Source organism: Schistocerca gregaria, chromosome X (assembly GCF_023897955.1).
Source record: "Schistocerca gregaria isolate iqSchGreg1 chromosome X, iqSchGreg1.2, whole genome shotgun sequence".
NCBI classification, from domain to species: Eukaryota; Metazoa; Arthropoda; class Insecta; order Orthoptera; family Acrididae; genus Schistocerca; species Schistocerca gregaria.
The window spans coordinates 154,366,859-154,379,627 of record NC_064931.1 but is presented as its reverse complement, the minus strand read 5'-3'; positions in this window follow the sequence as shown (position 1 = coordinate 154,379,627).

Here is a 12,769-nt window from a genome sequence, read left to right as displayed (position 1 = left end):
AGGTAATCCAAAAAGGAGTTCTATATTTAATTAGATTTTTAAATTATCTTCCATATACATTTTGCGAAAGTGATAAATATGGAAAAGGATTAGTAAATACTTTAATTAACAAACTATCATTGGAAATACATCTTCCAGTTTATAAATTTTGTGGTCGGGGCACAAAATTAGAAGAAAGATTAGCTAAAGGTGATAAAGATATAAATCCATTAGATGAAGCTTGTAAGAAACATGATATTGCTTACACAGATAATAAAGATTTATAAAAAAGACATATAGCTGATAAAGAACTTTAGTTAGCTGCTAAAGATAGAATGTATCCAAATGAAGCTTCATTTGGTGAAAAAGTTGCAGCAACAGTTGTCAGAGGAATAATGTATGGAAAAATAAAATTAGGTACTGGAATTAATGTTGATATTGATGAAATTTGTTAGGGATTACAAAACTCTTTATACCAGGGCCAGCCAAATGATGCACAGTGTCCAAATGTGGGGAAGTGTTGCACATGTGTGCACATGTGCGACAGCGACATCTGCTATTAGACATGTGTCGTAAATGAATGGTGGCGGCTCCACTCCCCTGTTTATGTGGTACAAGCAAGATCGAAACATACAGTCTCGTTTACCCCTTGTGACCGTAACCTTAACAGAGAAGTACTGAGAAATGGCTGGTACTGTGAAAAAGAAAGGGACAGGAGAGCAATGTTCTCAGTCGTTAAAAATGACTGGGAACTGCAATTCTTTTTTTTTTTTTAGTTGTTGGCGAAAACTCACAGTGTTTGCTTTGTCGCCGAAGACTAGGCGGCTAGCCTAAGTTTTCAATTGAAAGAAACTACAATACATATCACAAAGACGACTGAAGTGTACTCAACAGTGAAGAACCACAAGCAAAATTAAATGTCCTTAAGAAAAGGTATGAGACACATCAATTCGATTTTACTGTTCGTCAAAGTGACTGATATTTCTTGAACTCTTAGTTTCTTGTGTTACATTTATGTCTATTTTACTGTACGCTGTACAATGTACTGTTTCCAGTTTTCCAGAATGACAACCACACAAAATCTTCACTGCGAGCAAATTTTAAAATCGCATTAAGACTTGCACAATCTGGGCCACCCTTTTACGAAAGGGAGTTTGTGAAAGGGTGTCTGATTGATGCTGCAGAAGTTGTGAATCCCATGAACGTTAGCAGGTTTCAAAAAATCAATCTATCCAAACAAACAGTGACAAGATGTATCAGTGCTATGGCAGGCGATATGCACAGGAAGTTAATAAATAAGGCTAAAGACTTTGTTGCTTTCTCTGTCGCAGTCGATGAAGCAACAGATCTTATAGATACAGAACAGGTTGTGAAATACATATGAGGTGTCGATAATGCACTTTGTGTAATGGAAGACGTTTTGGACCTAGTACCTTTGAAAGGTACTACTACAGGTGCAGACTTACTCCAAGCTGTCGAGCAAGCGATTGATGGTGTCGGTATGAACTGGAATTGGTTAGTCTCAGTGAGCACCAGCAGTGCAAGGCCATCAGAGAGGACTCATAGCACAAGAAGCTAGGGCGCACAGATGAGACGTTCTACAGAATTCACTGCATTCTGCATCGAGAGACGCTTTGTGTAAAATCAGTAACGTTAGCAAACGTTATGGACATTGTTGTGCATATTGTAAAGTGTCTGAAGACACGTGCGCTTATGCATCGCCAGTTTCGGCGGTTTCTGGAGGAATTAGGAGCAGAGTATGGCGACATACCTTACTATACCGAAGTACGCTGGCTCAGTCGAGGTAAAATCCAGAAAATATTTTTTGATTTTTGTTTGGTCATAGTAACATTCTTACATGAGAAGGGAAAAAGTGAACCTATGTTGGAAGACCATTGTTGAATATCAGACCTTGCATTTCTAGTGGACATTATGTCTCACATGAACAGCCTGAATGTCTTTTTGCAAGGTGAAAATAATTTAATTTCAGACATGTTGGAAAAAGTAAGTGTCTTTGAAAGGAAGCTTGGGCTTTGGAACAGCCAGCTACTGACAGAAAAAACTACACATTTCACGACTCTTGGACTGGTCCATGAACATGCTACATTTCAAGAATACGTGTCAATAATTGTAAAAATTAAGGAACAATTTTGAGCATGATTTGCAGATATTACAAGTTAGTCTACTGTCATTCGCCTGTTTTCTCAAGCATTCTCATCATCAGTTCGAGATGCTCCTTATGATCTACAGAGGGAACTGATCAACCTACATTGCTATGCAACAGTAAATGACAATTTCTTTGCAGTGTGAAGTACAAAAGAATTCTACAAAAATTTTTAAAACAAGAATTTCCATGCCTGCACTGAGAAGCCCCGAGAGTTATATACTTTTTCGGGTCAACATATGTTTGAGAAAGATTTTCCTCACTGATGAAAATGAATAAATCAAGGCTTCAATCAAGCATAAGTGATGAAAATCTTCGCAACTGCTTGCGTTTGTTTACTAACTGTGCATTACTGCCTCATTCTGCTCCATGTTACATTATTATCAGGAAAATTGGTCATTAAACCGATTGTTCCAATGTACACTTACATTTAGGGGTATTTTTTTAATGTGTGATGGACTAAGTTTACCTGAAGTCTATAAAACATAACATTTATCTAATTGTTATTATGCAGATTTCAGACGTAACTGATGAAAGATATAGCAATAGTGGTATTGAAATAACAGTTGATCATCGAGAGGTCTGTAGTTATCATTCTGTTCAGAGCTCACTGAGACAGAAATTATGTGCGTGTAACTAAGGGCACCGAGAATTAGCTATAGGAAACCTTGCATTAGTTTAATGTTATTTGAAATCATGAATAAGGATTGTTGGAAGTCGCTAAGTGCTCTCTTTCTTAAATACTAGATCAAAAACGTTATGCATATTTACGTGATGTCAGTCAAGCTGCCTTAATAAAAACCCACATTTGTTAACTATATTACTTGTATTACTGGGTTAAACTGTCAACATAAAAATAGACGTCTCAATGAGTAGACTGTGACAGTATTTTAAATGTTTAATACTTGAAATACCTTCCCATGGTTGGCTAGCATGCTGCGGAAAGAGCACTAGAATGTGCTGGTACAGAGTATCCCAGCAAGTGGATAAAGCGACATCTAGGCATAGAAGCATACACTACATGTATGCTGACAGCTGTGGCGTGCACTCTGTGACACGAATGGAGTACTGCATCCATGGAGAATTTCTGAATGGCCCTCCTTTATACATTTTTAACTATTTACAAAATCTTTATACATTTTTAAACTATATAAAAAATCTTTATTAAATTTTTAACTAAACAAATGAATAACTTTTCAATAGATTATACTTTGCTACCTAGTGGTAAAACTAAACCAAAGTCAATTAAATTGAAGTTAAATAATGAACAATTAAATGCAATTGAAACAATTTTAACAGATGTTCAAACAAGGAAAAAACAAAAAGGAACCTTGGTGAAAATTTACTTGTCTCATTAGCTATACCTGTTGTTGAATATTTTCCAAAAATGAAAGATGGTAACGGATTAACACAACATTTAGGTGGATTTTTATCATTATTATTTGCTGCAATGCCATATTTACCAACAATTGATTCATAAGCTGGAGGATCTGCACCAATTACAACTGCAATATTAAAAAAATGATAAAAAAGGAATAAAGAAAACAAAAAAATTCAAAAAGTAATTGTTAAATATTCTAATTTATTGAAAAGCTTCGATATAGAAAAACTAATTAAACTTTCATGGTGTATACATGATTGATCAATTAGCAAAAATATCATTAAAAATTGAATGTGTTATAGTAAATTTAAATATAACTGATAATACTGGTACTCATTCGATTTGTTATTAAAAAAATTATGATAAAAAATTTGTTTTTGATTCATTTCGTGGTAATATACGAATCAGATAACTATTAAGGAAAAAATGAACTATACAACAATGCAGAAAGAATACAAAATTTTGATGATGTAATATGTGGACATTAAGTTCATTTGTTTTTAAATTGCTTTTTGAGAATTATAATTTTAATAACAATTAAAATTTAATAAATGGATATTTTTAGAAATAAGGTACATTTAACTAAACAAACTGAACGAGTACTTAATACACCTAGATTCAATTTAGAAATAAATGAAAAAATTGAAAATATTGATAAACAACTTTATTCACCAATAGATCTAAATATAACTAATGCCATTAAATAATTTCAAAAACTATTTTATGCAATTTTTAAAATAACTAAAGTTTATATTGATTTTAAAAATAAAGACTTGCTAATATAAATGATTCAATTGAGGCAAAAGATGATGTAACTACACAATACTTAGAAAACGAATACGTTACAAAACCTGAATACACTGCATTTTTCTCAATTCAATAATTATTTAAACAAAATGCAGTAGAAAAAGCTTTCTCAGATTATTTCTCAAAAACAGATTTGACTTCATACTTAAATAAGTTAAGTATTCTTAAAGAGAAAGTGTATGATAAATATATAATTGAGTTTAGTTTTATAATGTGTTGGGAACAAAAACTTTGCAATTTTGAATATGATTTTGAACTTAAAACGGTAATTGCTGTTGGTAAAAATATAAAGAGAGATTTAAACTTTTATGATTTTGATATAACAGTAAGTGTAGCTAATAAGCTATATCAAATAAATCATAATAATCAATTAATAGTGGCACACAAAATAAATTTTATAACTGGAACATTGAAAGATTGTGTCAAAACTGCTCCTGTAGATGTAAATATAACTGTATTTGGTGAAATACTTTAAAATTTAATAAATTTTGTATCTATATAAATGAATAAACACAATTCACATTTAGTTCCTAAATATGACCATATTTATGGTTACATTGTAAAACGGTAACTGAAACCCATACTCCACATAGAGTAACGTCTAAAAATGCAGACAAAAAACATATATATATTTGTACAATTTGTAAATCTAAAAAAAAGCAAATTCATAAAAAAATTGTAAATGGTGAATGTTTAAATCACATTCTTGAAAGGATAATTAATGAATTATATAATCCCATTAGAAAGAATTTTAAAAGAAGAGATGTTGTTTCTTTACTGCAGATGATTTATGGCAAGCTGATCTAGCTGAAAAGGATCCTCGTAATTTAAAAGGAATTTAAAAAATAAATAAAAGTTATAAATATACAAGGTGATTCAAAAAGATTACCACAACTTTAGGAATTTAAAACTCTGCAACGACAAAAGGCAGAGCTCAGCACTATCTGTCGGCGAATGAAGGGAGCTATAAAGTTTCATTTAGTTGTACATTTGTTCGCTTGACGCGCTGTTGACTAGGCGTCAGCGTCAGTTGATGCTAAGATGGCGACCGCTCAACAGAAAGCTTCTTGTGTTATTGAGTACAGCAGAAGTGAATCGACGACAGTTGTTCAGCGTGCATTTCGAACGAAGTATGGTGTTAAACCTCCTGATAGGTGGTGTATTAAACGTTGGTATAAACAGTTTATAGAAAATGGGTGTTTGTGCAAAGGGAAAAGTTCTGGACGGCCGAGAACGAGTGATGAAAATGTAGCACGCATCCAGCAAGCATTTGTTCGCAGCCCAGGAAAATCGACTCGCAGAGCTAGCAGGGAGCTGCAAATTCCACAATCAACTGTATGGAGAGCCACCACATTGGCACTTATCTGTCCGTAACTACCTGAACGCCAACTACCCAAGGCGATGGATCGGCCGCCAGGCAGCCCATGACAGAGCACTTCATCACTGGCCTCCAAGAAGCCCTGATCTTACCCCCTGCGATTTTTTCTTATGGGGGTATGTTAAGGATATGGTGTTTTGGCCACCTCTCCCATCCACAATTGATGATTTGAAACGAGAAATAACAGCAGCTATCGAAATTGTTAAGCCTGATATGCTACAGAGAGTGTGGAACGAGTTGGAGTATCGGGTTGATATTGCTTGAGAGTCTGGAGGGGGCCATATTGCACATCTCTGAACTTGTTTTTGAGTGAAAAAAAACCTTTTTAGATACTCTTTGTAATGATGTATAACAGAAGGTTATGTTATGTTTCTTTCATTAAATACACATTTTTAAAGTTGTGGTATTCTTTTTGAATCACCCTGTATATTAACAATAATTGATGTTTCAAAATATGGATTTACTATTCCTATTAAAGATAAAAAAGATAAAAATATAGTGAGTGCTTTACAATAAATTGTTATAAATACAAAGCTGAATAATTTACAGACAGGAAATGGTAAATAATTCTATAACAAAGAAGTAATTAATTAAAAAATATAAAATTAATCGTTATTCAGCTTTTTCAGAATGTCTGCCATTGAAAGACTTAACAGAACACTTAAAGAAAAAAATGTGGAAGAAATTTGCTTTACAAGGAAAATATACTTAGTTAAATTCAATTAAAAATTTAATTGATGGAGACAATAATACAAAACATTCTATAGTAAATGCAAAATCAATAGAATTTGGCGAAAAAACTTTAAAAACAAGTAAAGTTATATCTAATGAAATGATATATTTAAAAAAGGTGTTAAAGAAAGGAATAGTAAATTTAAATTTTTTTTGAAAAACGATATACAGCTGATCCATCAACAGAAAGATATGAAATTGAAGATGTTATATATTCTAATACAATTTCATGTGAATTATTAGATATAAAAAAATTTTATAAACAAGAAGTACACAAACCAAAATATCCAAATGTAAAGCTAGTTGAAAAAGTTTTAAGAAGGTAAGGTAATAAAGTTTATTTTGTATGGTTAGTTTTTGATAATTAACACAACAGTTGGATAAATAAAGAGAAAGTAATTTTGTAAAGTACTAGTTTACTATTTACTTTAACAATCAAGAAGTTTTTAAATGTGATTGAAATATACCTATCAGATTTTTAATTTGAACATCTTTTGATTTAATTATTACATCATTTACATTTTCGATGTTTCACTTACTTTAATACAATCACCTTTCATTTTAATTCTATCATCTTTTATTTTTATTAGTTCATTGTTTATTTTGTTTAATGTTTTTAGTTTTATAATAAAAATTAATATCTTTTATTTGATCTTTGAAAAAAGTACCAATATACATAGAAAAATTGTATATATAAAAAATTTTCATAATTTTTATATAGAAATTACTTTATTAATTTGATATGACCATATGGTAATGTATCTATTTTATGTTCCAATACATATCTTTTTATTATAATCAGGATACATATCATGTTTTTCAGTTTTAATTAAATAAATTTTTCAATATTGTTCTATATTGTTAAAGAAACAATCTCCTTAATTTATTTTATTTTTAACAACACCTTTCTTAATTCCTTTAGACTTTTTTCTATATTGTCACCAACATTATAAGCATACATTTTTGGGCTTAAATCCACAAAATTCTTCAATTACCTTCCATTACTTTCTTCTTTCATTTTACCAACATCTTTTTCTGTTTGCTTGTGGAATATCATTTATATTATGTCTTAGATATTCAATAGTATCAAAATAATCAATCATTGCTTTTCAATCTACATAGAAATCTTAAGTTTTAAAATTGTAAATGTAACTATCTGTATATTGATAACATAATTTAATGTTTTCTCCATAATTAGGTTTCATAACTCTATAGAAAATCATACATTAATTCTTTACATAAATCAAATATACGTGACCCAACATACACAGGTTTATCAAGTGTAATTTTAGTGTTATACATATAAAAATATTTTCATTAAATGAAGTTCTACACTTAAAGTTTGGATTAGCTACCAGTTGATCACATACTTTACTATGTGATACTAATTATGTATCTTGTCTATTTCTTATATTCTCCATTGTTTTCCCAAATACAGATTTATTCATTAATTTAAAAAAATCATTTACAAAATTATTTGTAGCTTTGGTTCTTAACTTTTGTTTAAATCTATATACTTCTTTTACCAATTAGATTGTATAAATTTTGGAACCTTATATGTTTTTGTAATTTGCATTCCTAGAGAATTTTTTTAAGATTTCTAGAATGTAACACATAGTTATGTTTTTTATCTAAAGTAGTAATTAATTTACTTTCATTTGTACCTTGAACATGGTTTGATCCAGAAGTTAATGGTAAGCTTTATGTAAATCATGTAATTTTTTTGATATTCTAAATCTACTTAAATATGTAACAAATTCCACAATTGTTAAAATTTCCATTATTTTTGTAGAATTAAAAATGTGTTTCATCACTTTGAGATCCACCATAAGGTAAATATTGGTTCATAGCATAAGCATATAAGGTTTTGCATTAGATATGGTATATAATTTGATATTTATTTATTATTTAAATTTTTCAATGTTTATTATATGCTTTTACAACTTCTTGAAACACCTCCTCTTATTCCTTTTTACACATTAAAGAGTATCACAATCAATAATAATTCAAGTTCTTGTTCAGTAATTTTTAACATTGCATCCCAGGATAAACTTGTGCTGTAAATGCCAAGAAGGATCTAGATTATATGTTTGTATACATGTTTTTCTAAAGTTTTCAAAAACATCACTTAGCTATAATACATCAGGTTTATGATACAAATCATTAAATCACCAACATTTTTAGTGAATTTTTCCCAAAAAGAATTTAGCATGTTCATACTCTTCATCAGCAATGTTACAATCATCTAATTTATTTTATAATTTTCCTTCGGTTGGTAACCGTTTTCCTTTCAATTTTATCCAAGAATCCATATAATCATTTCGATAAACTTTTTTTCTAGTTACTAAATTAAATAATTCTGGAGAAAAATACTCTGTAATATTTCTTACTTGATTTTTCTTTAAATTTGTTGAAAGTGTACCAAATGAAAAACCCATATATTTAAATGTATCAACAAATCCCATTTTTTATTTTTTGTTTGTCAACCAAAACTAATGTACTTATTTTCATAATTTGTTATTAGTCCTATTTCTTTATTTTCATAACCAAGTTCTTTTACAAAAAAAGTTGTCATAACCAAATAAATTATGTAAATAAAAAGGTCCAAAATCAGGTTGTAGTTTCAAGTTACAATTATTGCACAATGGAGCAATATATTTTCCAGTTAGATGATTATGATGATGTACTGTTTTATTACTTTTGTATAATGATATTTTAACAATGCACAAACATTACATATTATTATGAATTTTGTTTTCTTCAAATGTAAGTGGTTCATTTCAGAATAATTTCTTACAATATCTTCAACTTCTTGTTTTATACATTCAATCTGTTACCCTATAAACAACAGTATTCTTGTAATTTGCATAAATGTATTTTATGTAGTAACAAAATCCGTGTAGTTAATGTCTTTGTTGTTTCATTGTAAATGGCTCTTCTGGATTAGGTTCACAATTGTCCATACTTAAAAGTAAACTTTCAGAACCACCATAAATAACAAATGGAACTTGTTTCTATATTGATAATTTTCAAAATATTCACATGTTCCTTTATTTTGTATTTCTATTTTTAATCGTTTTTTAGTTAAACGATTCGGTGTACAATTATCTAATTTTCTTTACTATTAAAATGTAGTAAACATAAATCACAAACAATTTTTTCTGTGTCATGTATATTGATTTGACTAGATACAAGTCTAAATAAATTTTTTATCAAACAACTTTGTGATTTTTTATCTTTTTTGAAATAAAGTAGTTTACATTTTTTCCCTTTTACATGTTGTTTTTTGTATATACTTGACATTATACATCATCATCATCATCATCATCACATGAATAAACGTTAGTATATAAATTAATTTTATTTCCTATTTTTGGAATACGATCAAATAATACAGGAATTTCAATACATTCAAGTTTTTTATCAGGATCCCGATCAACAACTTTATATTTTCAATTTATTTCAGCATTTTTATTTACAGGAGACAAAGCTTATTTTATAGACCACAAAAAGCACTTCTGATCAATATTATTCACATTTACACATGCTTTTTTATTATTTATTTTATCTGTTAATTAAATTAAATATGATCCTTTTAGGGGAATAAATTTATTAATTGTAGGTGTTAACCAATTATTCTAATTAATGACCCTACTGATCCTTGAGCTTAAAATTAGATTTTTTCTAAAAAATCTCTTTTACCTTGATTAAATTTTGTGCTTAAAATGTTTATCTGTCATAATACTACAGTTTCGTATTTGTTGTCAAAATTCTTGATCTTTTTCATTTATTTCATTCTTGTGCAGTTTATATTCACAATACAAATTAATTTTAACTTTAAATTTTGATGTACTTTCAAATAGTCTTTAACAGTTACAATAATTATTGTTTTAACTGCAGTATAGAAATGATTAGGATGAGTGTATGTACACTATTTTTAGAATTTATAGTTTGTAATCTGAATTCAAATGCTTTTTCAACTAAGTTACCTTTAATTGTATTTCTATCTATTGGTTTTTGTTTTACAAATATATTTGCAGAGAATGTTATGGTTTCCCTTCTTTAGTCAGAAAAACATCATCAATATTATAATATGGTAGCTTTTTCAAAGATTTTCACTTATTTCAACAACAGCTGTAATACTCTTAGAACTGCATTCTGGTGTAGAATTTCTAACAATATTTGTATGTAATCAAGTACTTCAGATATATAAATTTTAACAATATTTGTATAATTTTACTTACTTTAGCTATATAGTTTCTAACACTTCAATTTTCAGTTCCTTCAGGTGTAAAATTTCTAACAATACTTTATATATGTTTCCAAATATTAGCACTTGCTTTAAATGTATTATTTTTTGTAATATTTGTATTATTTTCACGTACTTCAGTTGTATAATTTTTAAGTGTATTTGTTTCACTTTTTTCATGTGTATAATGTCTAACAATATTTTTATTATTTTCACTTACTTCATGTCTATTATTTTTTAGCAATAATTGAATATTCAGTTTTAATAAATGTAATTAATTAAGCTAATAGAAATTTAAATATCATTGTAAATTATTTACTTTACAAAATTCATTAAGACTACCAACAGTAAATTGTTGTTGTCAATAAGCAATAGATGTTTCCATTTTTTCTTTTATTTATTACACAAAAATTCATTAGATTTGTAAAATTTATTTTTTAACAAAGTGGTTATTATTTAATAGATACTTAATTAGAAATAGAATCAGTTTACTATTTAATGTACTATTTAGTTTAACAATCAATTAGTTTTTAAACAATTAGTTTTTAAAATAATTAGTTAATTGTGTAGTTGAACAAGATAATTAGTTTTAATAATTTATTTAATTAACCATAAGGATTACTATTTTATAATTAATAACATATAATTACAGCTTTCTTATTTTTAATATATTCTAAAACACATTTTTTATATTTATTATTATGATTATCCTTAGGTGAAGGACTTACATAAAAACTATTTTAATCTTTTATCTCTTGACAAATTTTACAATTCTTTGTTGCAGTATATTTTTCTTTAGATACAACGTCGTCATAATTAAATGTAGACATAGATTTTTCATCATTATTCATTGTTAATAGTATTTTTTAATGATTTTCACTCGGATATCGTCATTAATGTTCCTTAATATAATATTTAGCAACACTTTTTCCACATACACAAGGAATTCTATTTTTATTATAATTTTTTACATGATATTTATTTATACATGGTTTACATATAGTTCTATAACCATCTTTTGTATATTTATGTAAAGTAAAATTATCAGTTGGTTTCCCTGTATTGCAATATTTACAAAATTTTGATTTCACAGAAGACTTTCGTTGAACTTTCAACATTTATATATAAAAAAGTTTATTACATTTGTCTAAAAGTAATTTTTCATAATTTTTACATTTTAAATATTTAATTAATCACAATCATAATGATATGCTGGTTCACAAAAATATGCAGCTTCATGTTGAGCAAAAAAATACCATAAATATCAATTATTTCAATTTTTCTTGTATTTTTTTAATAATAGTTCTACTAATTGGACAATTTGCTTTCTCGTTTAAACATTCATCAACACATTTTTTATGAAAAGTATGATTACAGTTTGTTTTAACAAACTGAATATTATATTCATTACCTAAACAAATTGGACAGTCAATATCATTTTCAGATTGCTCAGATAGTTCATAAATTTCTTATAGTTTAGTTTCTATTTTGTTTAGGTTTTCCATTTATATGAAATAACTTTTATCAGATTTGTAAAAAATAAAATAGAACAATTTTCGATGTTTCATTTAGCTGTTGTTGTTGTAGTCTTCAGTTCTGAGACTGGTTTGATGCAAATCTCCATGCTACTCTATCCTGTGCAAGCTTCTTCATCTCCCAGTACCTACTGCAACCTACATCCTTCTGAATCTGCTTAGTGTATTCATCTCTTGGTCCCCCTCTACGATTTTTACCCTCCTCGCTGCCCTCCATTGCTGAATTGATGATCCCTTGATGCCTCAGAACATGTCCTACCAACCGATCCTTTCTTCTGGTCAACTTGTGCCACAAACTTCTCTTCTCCCCAATCCTATTCAATACTTCCTCATTAGTTATGTTATCCACCCATGTAATCTTCAGCATTCTTCTGTAGCACCACATTTAGAAAGCTTCTATTCTCTTCTTGTGCAAACTATTTATCGTCCATGATTCACTTCCTGACACTTAAATCTATGCTCGATGTTAACAAATTTCTCTTCTTCAGAAACGCTTTCCTTGCCATTGCCAGTCTACATTTTGTATCCTCTCTACTTCAACCAT